The following is a 12,425-nucleotide window of genomic DNA, read 5'->3' as shown; positions in this document are numbered from 1 at the left end:
CACATTAGGACATAGTAGAAAGATAACACTGCCAGTTCACTAAGCTGCTCTCATAACAGAGGGATTCTGGAGCCTGCCTCAAACAAACAGATCCAAGTATCCGTAGCCAGTGCATACGTAACCCTGGGATGCTCCAAACAGTCGACTAACTACTTCAGAAGGAAAGCAGTTTTCCAGTGATGGCAGGGGCAAAAGCCTCAACTCCCCATCTTGCTAAACACCCCCAAGAGTCTGGTGTGCCTCAGGCTGGACGTGAAAAGCTCAGACTAACTTGTTCCACCCATGTGATTTTCTCTTGTATTTACAGGTTTCTCTATGAAGACCATCTAAGCAGTGAAGGGCTTCATTAAGGAAATTGAAAGTCACATTAGTGTCCCTGCACACGCGTCTTTGCACAAAGAAAGGAGATTTAATCAAAATGTCTAACATGCTAGTGGCTACAGTGCTTTTTCATGAGCACTAAAAAAAATCACAATGCATTAAACACATACCTCCTTTCTACAAGGAATGTAAGAAGGAGCTAAACACAAGAACAGCTCACAGTATCAAAATTTGCTTTCTGTTTACCTTAAAAATTTGCTTAAAAGGAAAATGATGAAAAACAGTTTTTGTTTAAATGCAGTCAGTTTATCCAGAAAATTAATATAGCTTTCCAGATCCCATAAATATTTCTGATTTACTCTTCCTGCACTTTAGATCCCTTTATTTAACCTGGTATGCTGATGAAAACAGCTGCTAAAAATGCTGTCACCTTCTAGAAACAGGCTAAAAGTTGTGCACAAAAAGCCAGTCTTTTTTTTTTTCCTGTAATCAAGAGATTACAAAGAACAGGTTTAAAGACTTGTTTTCATCTGCTTCCATTCAGTTAGACTAGCAGTTAAGACTTCTCTGCAGTATGTTAGGGTTCCTTAATTTTTATTCAAAGAAATTTGGCCAGATGCATGATATTGGCCTCATCAACAATGAAAATGTGGGTCCTAGCTAGTAAGCAATTAATTTACACAAAAAGCAAAAAACATCATCCAACTGTCTAAAATTAATGTCTGTGAATGCCAGACATTTCACAAAAGAAAGTCCTTCCTCCAGCGTTTTTCTAATGATGACACAACACCATGGGCATGAATGACCTAAATGTCATTACTCTTTGGGGCGGCAAAATCCATTAGTGAGTGATATCCGTTCTCTGTGGAGGGATTTCATCACTGCTCACATTTAAGAACCAGTGACAAATTTTATGCAGTGTTTCCTGGCTGGTTGGCCAAATACATTAAGTATAAAGTATTGCTTTATCTTGGACAGACCTGGATAAGCTGTGCATTCATCCTGCTGAGCCCTGCAGCCATTTCAGACTAAACACCAGCAGTTCCTTCTCCCCTACTCATCACTAGTTTCCTGTTCTGCGCAGCCAGTATGACCACGCTGTGTATCTTTCTGACTGCACATTGGTATGGGCCAGTTGCTGCGATCTCTAACGATCACAAGCCCTTTGGTAGGTAAAAATCACCATCACTGAATTAAGAAGCTGGATCTGAAATGCCAGCATAGCTGCTGCCAACATGGAAGTTTTTAAAGTTTACCACTCCATCACTCACAAACCTAGACAGCCCGTGTTTAACAGCAAACCCAGCTTATGGCCCCGTGTCAAAACAGGACCAAGAAGACATATCCATCACTTTTTATCAAAACTAGAGCACTGGGCAACTCCTGAAAGCTACTGGTTCATGGAATGTATGCCCCAAGCTCAAAAGCCATTACCCAAAACTCAGGCTCTCAAAAGGCTCCCAAATGTAGTCATCAGGACTTTACTGACTTAGACCATTTTTTTTCAAAAGTACAGAAATTTCCTGGATATATAAATATAATAAATACTATAAAAAGCCACAATTTGATAAACTTCATCTATTTTCTCACAAATGAACACAAAGTCTGGAGGAAAGCCTTAACTATGGATTTGAATACAGTCAGAGTGTGTACCTGATTTCAGACAGCTAACTGTAACTCCTATACTGGACCAGCATAATGAAATAAAAAAAAAGTAGTATTTTCACTACCAAACCTCCTTCCTACTTCTCCATTTCAGAGCAGACAGAAAGTGTTTCATGAGCATCTTAGCACTATCTCTAATATTTATCACAATTTCTTATTTAATTAATAACTGGTTCCTGCTTGACAGGAAAAGTAAATAAAGATGATTCCACTAAGTCAATTCAAAATACCCAGAGAAGAAAGGCACTCCTTTGGTTCACGCTAACAGCAAAGGGAGAGGCACAGGCCCCTCATCACATATTCAGCTCAAACTCCCATATCCAGAGCAATGGCTGAGCTGTGCAGTGTCCCTTCCTGCCTCTCCCCATCAGCCCAGAACAGAGTGTTCAATGGAAGAGCAGCTTTGCTTCCTGCCACCCAGTATCTCAGCAGAGACAGTCACAGAGCCCATCTCAATGACTCCTACAGCTGAACAAAACAGACAGATGATGCTCCACCACACACTAATAGTGCAAACCATTGCCTAAACTGCCTGAAACAGCAGACAGCAAACCAAAGCACTTAACTGTTCAATTACTTGCAGCCAGACACCCCTCAAAAAGAACCACCCCCTCTACTCCTGGAAGCATGGATGCAAAGGGACAAGGAGAAAAAAACGTATCTTCTGTTGACAGTTTGCCTTGAGACATATCTAGCAGAAGGACAGTAAATATTAATTATGGAGTATTTCTCCTTAATAAATCAGTTTTTGTTTGCCCCTGTGTCTTTGAAGAGAAGCCAGTACTCAAGAAAAAGAACAGAGAATAAAAATTGTGTGTTCTGTCTGAACAAGTTTTCTACAATGAACCTCTTCAGTTCTTTGTGCTGCTGTACAAGAAATTATTTTTAATTCACAGACAACCTACCTGTGAAATTATTGCTGTTTGCTCACCCTGCTGGGAGGAACAAATTCACTCTGAAAATATTACAAGCTATTTTCCACTGTGCTCATCTACAGGCACATCCACAGAGTTCATGCTTGCACTATTCTAGATTTAAATCCCTCTATGGGCACAGCTGCACTGCTGAAACTGCAGCTTCTGCTGTACACATTCACTGTTTCTACTTTTTAAGCAGCACAATCCTGCTTCTTGAAATCAATATGATTATTTTTCAAAATTTCCTTTTGTTAGTTGTTGCCAGTTCTCAGTTACCTCTGCTCTGAGGAATCCTCAAAACAGAGGTATGAATGTCACACAGTCTTGCCAGATGCCTAGGAATGACAACAGAGAGCTATTCAAATTACTTTTTTACCCAGAGACCTCACCTATGAGGTCTTACACTCTTAGGTGTAAGTTCTGTCAGCAGAGAACATTTTTACATCTTTCACTGAACGCAATTTCACCATACAACTTTTTATTATCAAGCCCTAATTACTTGCTTTTGAAAAGATGTCTTTGAGATTTAGATTTTAATGTTACTATTTGATTACTATGTATCTCCTGATTACAACAGCCTATCAAACATCAGGCATTCTTTACTTAAATGGTGTAAAAGCAACTCCTTTCTCCGAAAACACCAAAGCAAAACCTTAGCATACTGAGAACATCAATATCAGTATCAATATAGAAAACTGCATCACTGTGCAAAAATATTTCAGAAGACACTTGATTAATGCTTTTTCTATAGGATAAGACTTTTTGTATTTCTGCACCAAGAACTTTTCCCCTTTTAAAGGCCTGCAGCTGTACCAGGCTCCTCCTGGTTTTTATACACTGCAGCAATGCCGCCAGGTCAACACTGTGGAAAACCAACAGACCAGCCTTTCACTGTGGGCATTTTTATGTCACATTATGAGCTGGGGTTCAGATCTGAGTAAAACCTTTCTTTTTCCTTGGAAGCAACCCTTGAGACAGGAGGCAGGGCAGAGGCTTGTTCAGCCAGATGAAGGCATGCTGTTTAGTTCTGACAGTCTCCTGTGCTGCTGCTGTTGTGCCATATTAAACAAGATCATATACTAACAAAGCCACTTTCCATTGCAAAGCCTGAAACTATCTACTCATTTCCTAGCAAAATAGTAAAAAAAGTTTTTAAATACTGCTGAAGAAACAGGAAATTAAGCAGCTATGATCAATGAGGTGGCACTGCAACAGACTCCTATGGAGCCGCACAACTGAGCAGCAACATTTTAAGAGAGGGAAAAAAGGGTAAAAGGGTAAAAGCAGGGAGGGACTAGCTTTGCCATGCAGTGCAGGTGGGCTGCATCCCCAGTGGCACTGATCCTGATTGTTTTAACCTTCTGCAAAACCACCGGGGATTAAGAATCAGTCCAGGGACACTGCATCAGCCAGGCACCCTGCCTTTTTTGCTCACTTTTCCACATATGTCAATATGCTACCTGAACATTTCATATGTTAAATACCTGTACAAATATACTAGTGTAGCTTAAGCCAAGAAAGTTCTCCCATATGGAAATTTTTCCTGACAAACCCCTGACAAAGGGATGCTACCAGGTTACCTCTCATGCACTTTGATCACTTTGCCCCTGACAGACAGGTGAAGGGACTTGGCAGCTGCACAACAGACACCTTCAGCCTGTGAAGTGATTCAGTAGTACCATTTTAATCAGACGAGAGCTCAAGAGATGGGCTCAGGCCTGCTGACGTGGTGTTTCTGGCACTCCACACTGGATATAGGAAAAGTGTGAGATGCTGAATGGAGCACTGTTTATAGTACCCACAGCACAGGGCCCCAGACCTGCCTCTGCAATTGCTCTTCAGCCCCCTGGATGGCTGCCAGACCCACCAAATGCAAGCAGCTGACCAGAGGCAAGTAAGTCTTTGCCCAGAAAAAAAGGGGAGACTTTGCATGCCCTAGTGTCTTGGAAATGGGCCTCTGGCCCACTCATAAATGCTGCATGAGAAACAAAAGAAAAATTCACAGTATTATGAAGATCAATGCTTTAGAAATCCCACCTGGACATCACAGTTGGTGCAGGCTAACACAAGAAGATGTGTTTTGGGGCATGTTGGAAGCATGGCTGTTGAGAGGGGGAGGGCTGCCAGCAGGCAGTGCACTGAGGCAAGTGCACACCTTCATACCTTCAAGCACTGCAGATGACTGCTCACATATATTGATTCCAGTGTACCTGGGATACCCTAAGCTGAGGCAGAAGAATTAGTAGTTTAATACTACAACCTGTGATGTAGTAGTTTAATACTACAACCTACAACAGGTGATGCCTCAAAACCTGCACGGATTTTTTTTTCCCTTTAGAATTGTCTCAGGGTACTATAAGGGCATGCACATACCAGAAGAAAAAATATTTCCCTAATCACTGCCTTCCACAAGCTGAGGAAGAGGATAAGGTTCCTACTCTCAGGTTTCTTTTTCCATGTATTATGCAAATTGTAGATACTTATTCATAACCAAACCTATGCAAACCTCTGATGACATTAGCACTGTTGCAATCTGGAAACAGAGACAGAAATACAGTGCAGGGGAAACACTCAACCATTATCAACCATTGTATTTTACTACTCCCCCAAAAAAGCCACAATTTAACTCAGTCTATTAGTTCAGCATTAGGAATTTGGGGGTTGTTTATTGTATTGGTATGATCTTACTGCTCAGACTTCTCTGAAGTGAAGTGTGAGCCTGCAGACTGCTTTTTTTAAGAGAGGAGATGGTAAATTCACCATTAGTTTTTAATAAGTTTTATGTATGTGGTGACAGTGCCCATTAGCTGGGAGAGAAGAAAATGTGTAGACTCAAAGTAAAATCAGTCCCAAGCCTTGAAGTGACACTGCTGTCTCTTTGCTGGCTGCCAGCTGTGTAAAGTCACCACACTCTGGGGGCTCCCATGTGGTGGCTGTCAACCCAAGCAATTAAGTCAAGACAAAGCAACTTATATGGGAAAAACCAAATGTTTACATTTTTTCAGCAGTACAGAGGTAAATAAAGACCCTCCACTCATCGGGCCATTGCTCAGGCTCAGCCACTCTCACATTTTACTTTAAAACCCAAAAAAGCACTGAGTGTTTTTAATCTAGGATGACCCAATAAAAGGCTCAGTCAATGCTCCTTTAGTGAGAAATTCAGTTGTGGGTGGTAAATTCAAGGAGGCTTCTGAATCAGGGAAGAAAGGTCATATTAAATATTCTGTTCTCAAAAGAAGCAGAGGACAAGATCCCATCTATTTCCTACCACTCACCATAACCTTTTCCACTACTATTCAACCAGTGAGTGCCATTGCCTCCAAACCACCAATCACTCATGCTGGATTAGTAGAAAGGAATGAAATATAACTATACTCAGTAAGGGTGGCCAAAACAACCACCTCCCTTAGCTTAAACAGAGGTAAAAGGGCTACAGGTCACCTTTTTCATGGCCTTACATTTCCTCAATACTGATCCCGTAGTACAAACAAAACTTCAGTTTGGGGGTGGGGGAGAGGAGCTGCAGAGGAACTAGGACTCAGCCTGAAGGAAAAGGCAAATGGAGGTGCAGGAAGGGGAGAATTTCCTGTGGCTTCATGAGCTATTCAGCAGCAGAGTGCAGGGCATCTGTACTGGGTAAGAAAGCACAACTCAAATTGACTTATTTCCTCACCACCACATCAGAAACACCAAAGACAGAAGCTTAGCAAAAGTTAGCCCCTCTTCTTGACACAGCTATTTTCATCTTTTTTTCTTGTGTTTGAGTGAGAATACAGCATTAGCTAAGTTTAAATGTTTTCCTCGTGTTTGCATTCTATATAAAAATAGCAGCATCTGTCTTGGCTCTGAGGCCTAGAACCAAAAATCTGACAGAAACAGAGCCCTAGTGCCCTCCTGATATCTCCATGGCCTCTTGGGGTCACCAGCACTCTTTCCCACACCACCAGGACAGGGGTGTAAATAAGTGCTCAGCATTTCACCTATGTTGGTAGAAGTAAGAGACCTCAGTGTGCACGTGTGCCACAGTAAAATGTTTCTCAGTGGGTAGCATGGGAGTCTCTCTCACACAAAGTGCTGTTTGTTGGAAGAGATTTATGTTTGTCAAGATAATCAACTGCCAAACTTGATCACTGAAAACCTGACATTTTTGTTTATTTTTCAATTAATTTTAATCTGCTGTGTGTCCTCTGGTTTTCAAGTGTCCACCTTGATAGTGCAGGAGATGAGTCAACCACCAAATCTAACAAAATACTGACATCTTCATTTTATTTCTTTGAAGTTACTAATGGTCTCCCTCAGGCTCAATAGCAATTTAGCACTTGAACTTAGTTTTCCTTCCCTGGCATATTCCAAGACAGGAGTTCCCTTTGCTTGAACTTTCAGCAGCCAAGTGTGTACTAGATATCATGCTGGCATTGGGCCATATAGGTTACAGGAAGCACTATACCACAGACAGCAAAAGCAGTCCAGACTGTCAGGATTTCCATCAGAAATCCCTCTCCCCCCCCTTTTTTCTTTCTTCCCACCCCAAGAATTCAGAATTCTGGCACCAGAAAAGAAAACCTCTGAGCTGAATCCAAAGAGGAAATATGCTTTTTGAAAAATGCATGCTCTGCATTTTAGAAAGACAAACAAGAAGCTTCCTTGCCTTCAAGGGCAAAATCACTCTTGCTTTGCTCTCCTACTGCTTGGGCTCCCTGTCTGTTCAACAGCTTCTGCTGCTGGCAGGCAACATCAGCTCACAAGGTGCCTGCTTCCTTATTCACTTGTTTGTCTCCATCTCAGACAAAATAATGCCTTTGTACAGCATGATGCCACCTATAAACAAACATCCTAAACTATGCTGCAACTACTGTAACCTTTTCTGTTATGGTCTGAATTATGAAAGAGCTCTAGAAGCCTCATGCCCCCTCTCCCACAGCTTGTGTCTCCTGCTTTTTCTCCCCTCTATGATGAAAGGCCTGGCTGACCTCCCACTTCCTCCCCAGCTTCCTCCTTCGCAACTCCCACCGGCCTCCTTAACTTCCAGCAGCCAGGAGTCTGCAGTCGCATGGCTGCACACACCATGAGCCCACCCTGTGTGGCTGCATCCTACTTCACCCACCCCCACAACCAGCTCCAGATCCTCATCCCCTTCAGATGGTTCCTATCACACTCTGCTCAGGCCATCTTCCTAATCACCCAGACTCCCAAAATGAAAACGATGCCAAGTAAGTGTAACAGGCTGAACAATTTCTCAGCTCAAGAGATGTAAAACAAACTCTTTCAGCAGTGAAGACAGACTGCTATACACACAGCTGGTTTGAAACTGAATTTCACCTCTTCATTTTAGAAAGCTGCAGAGAAGTTTCTTTGTATTTGAGGGTAGAGTTGTACTCCTGCAATTGAACTATTGCTAAGGTCCTGCAGCAGCTGCTGATGCAGGAACCCTTCAAGATACCAAGAAGGGAAAAGAGGAAGACATGGAAAGTCATAGAGAGAAATCACAAAAATGTCAGAACAAAGAATGCAAAAGAGCTCTCGAGACACCTGAGAAGAGAAAGTACTGTGGAATAGCTATTATTGCTTAAGAACTTGCAGGGCAACAGTCAGAGGGAAAACCAAACCTCTCAGGTCTTGGAAAGGAAGAAGCTGAGCCATTCCCCAGCAATGCTGGAGGAGAAACTTCTGGGGTGACAGAGAGAGGCCCAAAGCTGCAGCATCTGGGCCCAAACAGACAGACTCAACTAAGCATCCAAGGGAACCTACTGCTCTCGGCCTGCCTGCAGCAGCACTTGAAAACACAAACCTCTGCTTTGGCTGACTGGACACCTGCCTGCTAAAGATGCCAATGGCACAGCCAGCTAAGCCACACAGCAAAATGCACTCATATATTCACCTGAATAAACCAGAGACACTCTGTGGTGTGCACCTGGCACACAGCAGGTCTTCTGACAGTTGCAACCCAATTTCTACATGCTTCTGTCACGCCCCAGCTAGGAGACAGTGGACTGTGAACAGAAGAAGACATGAAAAGGGGGTGACCTATGAGAGACCTCCCAGATGAAGCCATCAGCATCCTGGAAAGATTTTAGAGAGGAGGAACTATTTTATCCTCTTTTGGTAAATGTTCCTGGCAAGGCAGCCCTGCTCCAGCACAGTAAAACAGAAGTAAAAAAACTTGAACTCCCAAATCCATTAGCCTTCCTCATGTGTCAGCTCCATTTCCCCAATGCTCTCCCCAAAGCCTTTGCAGGCACATGATGTCCCCACAAAAACCCACAAGGGCTTGCTCAAGTTCTGTGATGTAATATTAGTTTAGCTAATTTAGCTTCCTCCCCCTGGTGTGCAGTCAGGGTGCTGCTGGTGCATTGTGGCTCAGCTGCAAGTCAGGCAAACACTGGCTGTGGGGAAGGGGTTGTGTCTGCCCAGCCATGGCAGAGGCCAAAAAAGGAAGCCAAGTTGCTGATTATGAACTTCATAAAGGAAACTATCAGAGATGAAAGCCAAACTTGGTTTAGGCTCTGTCCTAAGCTCTCCCCACCCTCTTTTGAGGCTAGGTTATGTTTATATTATATTACTTAGCAACGAAGTGAAGTACACAAGCCCAAATAAGATTTGTAAATACATATGCAACTACACTATAGACATACCAACATACGTCAGTACTGGATAACCAATTATTTACTTCCTATAGCTACATAATTACTGTGAAAGTTTACTTTGAATTGATTCTTGTCAGTTAGCATGTAATAATATCCTTTCTCCTCCAGCCTCTCCATTTCAAGTGGTTCACAAACTAAAAGTAGAATACTTTCCCTAAAAAGACATACAAATGAAAGTCTGCCTGGTCTTCCCCTTCTGGATAGTAATTATCTATTCAATTACATGTCTCCATTCTCTGCACTCTAATGCAGAGAAAACAAGCTTGTCCAGATGAAACAATCTGCAAACATCTCCAAAACCAGGACTATTGATTGCTGTTTCTACAGCTGCAGAATAAATGGCACTGCAGTCTGAAAGTAAAGTAGTAGAAGTTCTTGCTCTATAACAAAGGAATTACAGGAGTTTAAACAACAGCCATATTTTCTTCCTTTATGGCCTTGTATTTCTCATTTTCTGCCACAAAAATAATAAAAGAATCCCTGTGGTCCAGATACTTGTATGGCTTCCTCCTGTTGATCTAAATGACAATTTGCACGTTTGTCCAAGGGCCATAACAGAAGAGATGTTGCTTTCTGCTCTGTAATTCCACTGTAGTCATCATCCACAACAGATCTTGCTAGACTGGAAAGATATATCTGGTGTCTGTTATCATTTTGTCATGATGAATTCCAGGAATAAACTAGGTTGTCATATGTTTTTAATTATATTAAATCTCTATTGCAAAGATATAGAGATTTTAAATGAGATTAAGTCTGCAAGATCCTCAGTTCCTGTAGATGATTCTACCATGTGTGCATCTCATCTTTAAAAAGGAGATGTTTGGCATACTTGCAAAGATATTTATTAACAAAATTATTTTGTGAATTCTTCTTGTACACTTACTAAAAACATAATTGTTCACATTAGAAAGAATGATGCTATGCTTAAGATTATAAAGACGGAGTTATAACTTGTTCTCTGGTCAGGGGATTAGTTTATCTATCATAATCCCTGTCTGAATTAGCCATGCTGACAACTGTCCCTCTTAAGCAACGTGCTTAAGCATTTTTCAAAACTCAGGAACTGGCAAAGTTTAAATTAGCAGCCATCATTAGTTAAAGGAAAATAATTGCAATTAAGTAAGCAGATGCTGTAATACTACTGGCACAAAAGTAGGAGTGGACCCAATAAAATTAATCTTGAGGAAACAAAATGCGAGCCACAAGATGCCTGGCTGTAAATACTGGCAGCAATGTTTCACTAAGGTGACCTTTTTCTTACCCAGTTTCATGCCGTGTCATTTATCTGAATTGCAAGACGAGAAGTGCTTCTATGCTGAGTACAGCCCAAGAAGGACTGATCTATGCCCTAACACGTACGAAATGCTCTGTCAACTGTACTGTTCAATGTTTTAGGCTGCAAATCCCATTATAGGTACAGCTGGATTGATAATAAAACATAAAACTGTGTCAGCATGCATTTTCTCACAAATGCATGGTCTTCAGAACACTATTCCAAAATACAAGTACCTTCTACCTGCAAATCCTCGGTGACAGACTAGGTATTTTGAGATGGTATCAGAGTTTTAAGTAAAGTTATGTTTTCAAAAGACCCAAATGTGACATGCCAAAGATCTATTTATGCTGCTAAGCAATCTCTCTCATAAAAATGCCCCTCCAAAAGCAAACAAGTAATAACTGTATCTCCTGGAAAAATAAGTCATGCATTATTTCTGAAGAACAGAGTAAGAAAGCAAGAAACTGACAACTTCCCTGGTTTAATCTGCACTGCCAAGCTGCCTCCTTGTCACACTGCTTCTGGCAAATTCTGTACACCAGGAATCACTACAGCAAAACCTGTCATATTCATCTAAAGGACCTATACACTAATTGTATGCCATCATATGAAGAGAAGCATCTTTAGCCAATCTAGGGATATAATTCTGCTCCAGAAGCACAAACCTTACATTGTGGGTGACATGAAGTAAGTGTTATGCTTCCATTGTGAAGACAAATGAAGTAGCCAACAGTGAAAGCCACTGTGGTAGTGGTCCTGAGGCAGCATCAGCCAGTCCCTGGCTTGTAACACTGGCTTTGGAGGGTTGCAGTAGGCAGTAAAGTCAGTCTTCACCTACTTCCCCATGTGTATTTAGAATAAGATTTTCTTAGGTCTCAACTAAGCAAATGAAACCATCCAGCTTCAGATAAAGGTCTGAATATCTATCATTAGGTATCATATCATATCAATATCATCCTGTTTAGGTATAGCTGTCACAGACATGTTTGGCCACCTCAGTGGAGGTGAGAAGGGGGAAAGCTGGATTCACATTTCAAGCAAAACAAGTTAAAATCTAATTTTTTGTTGTGATTAAATAATTTTGTGAATTGAAAACATCTGCTTAAGAGCCCCACTGAGATAAAAAGAGGAGGGAGCCCTGCTCATCCCCTCCCTCAGGTCTCTGAGGGCTGCCAGAGGCAGGGCAGAAGACCACTCTCCTCCTCCTGATGACCACACACACAGAGAGCACAAAAGATGAAAACCTTTTTCCCTGTGTCTCAGTGGCAACTAGAGAAAAAATAAATACTTCTCTAACTATGGCTGTCCAGGGTTGGTTTACTGACAGTCATTTAATCTCTGTAAAATCTATGGGTTTAAACAGAAACACCAAATCTCTAGAACAAATTCGTCTTTTCAGGCAAAGCACAGCTGATCCTTGAACAGCGAAAAGACAAGCTCACAGGGCTGTGTAACTGCAGCTGAACAATAAGCTGGCTAAAGGAAAGGTTTATCTCAAGGTATCACTTGTCAAGCTCACAGCTTTGAAGGAGGCAGCTTCACATGAAACGCTGGAGGAACTGGGTGTGCGACTATAACCAGTTCTTAGCCCTAGGGTGGTTT

The 12,425-nt window shown here is 41.8% G+C and overlaps 1 protein-coding gene across 3 annotated transcripts in view; it reads right to left on the bottom strand.

The window, feature by feature from the left end:
* The window catches only part of LHFPL2 (LHFPL tetraspan subfamily member 2), a 120,174-nt gene that overhangs the window by 1,226 nt on the left and 106,523 nt on the right, over positions 1 to 12,425 (bottom strand). The window lies entirely within an intron of this gene.

Source organism: Passer montanus, unplaced genomic scaffold (genome assembly GCF_014805655.1).
Source record: "Passer montanus isolate IOZ18808 unplaced genomic scaffold, ASM1480565v1 scaffold22, whole genome shotgun sequence".
In the NCBI taxonomy this organism is placed as follows: Eukaryota; Metazoa; Chordata; class Aves; order Passeriformes; family Passeridae; genus Passer; species Passer montanus.
Note: the sequence above shows the minus strand (reverse complement) of the source record. Positions and strands in the feature narration are given on the sequence as shown.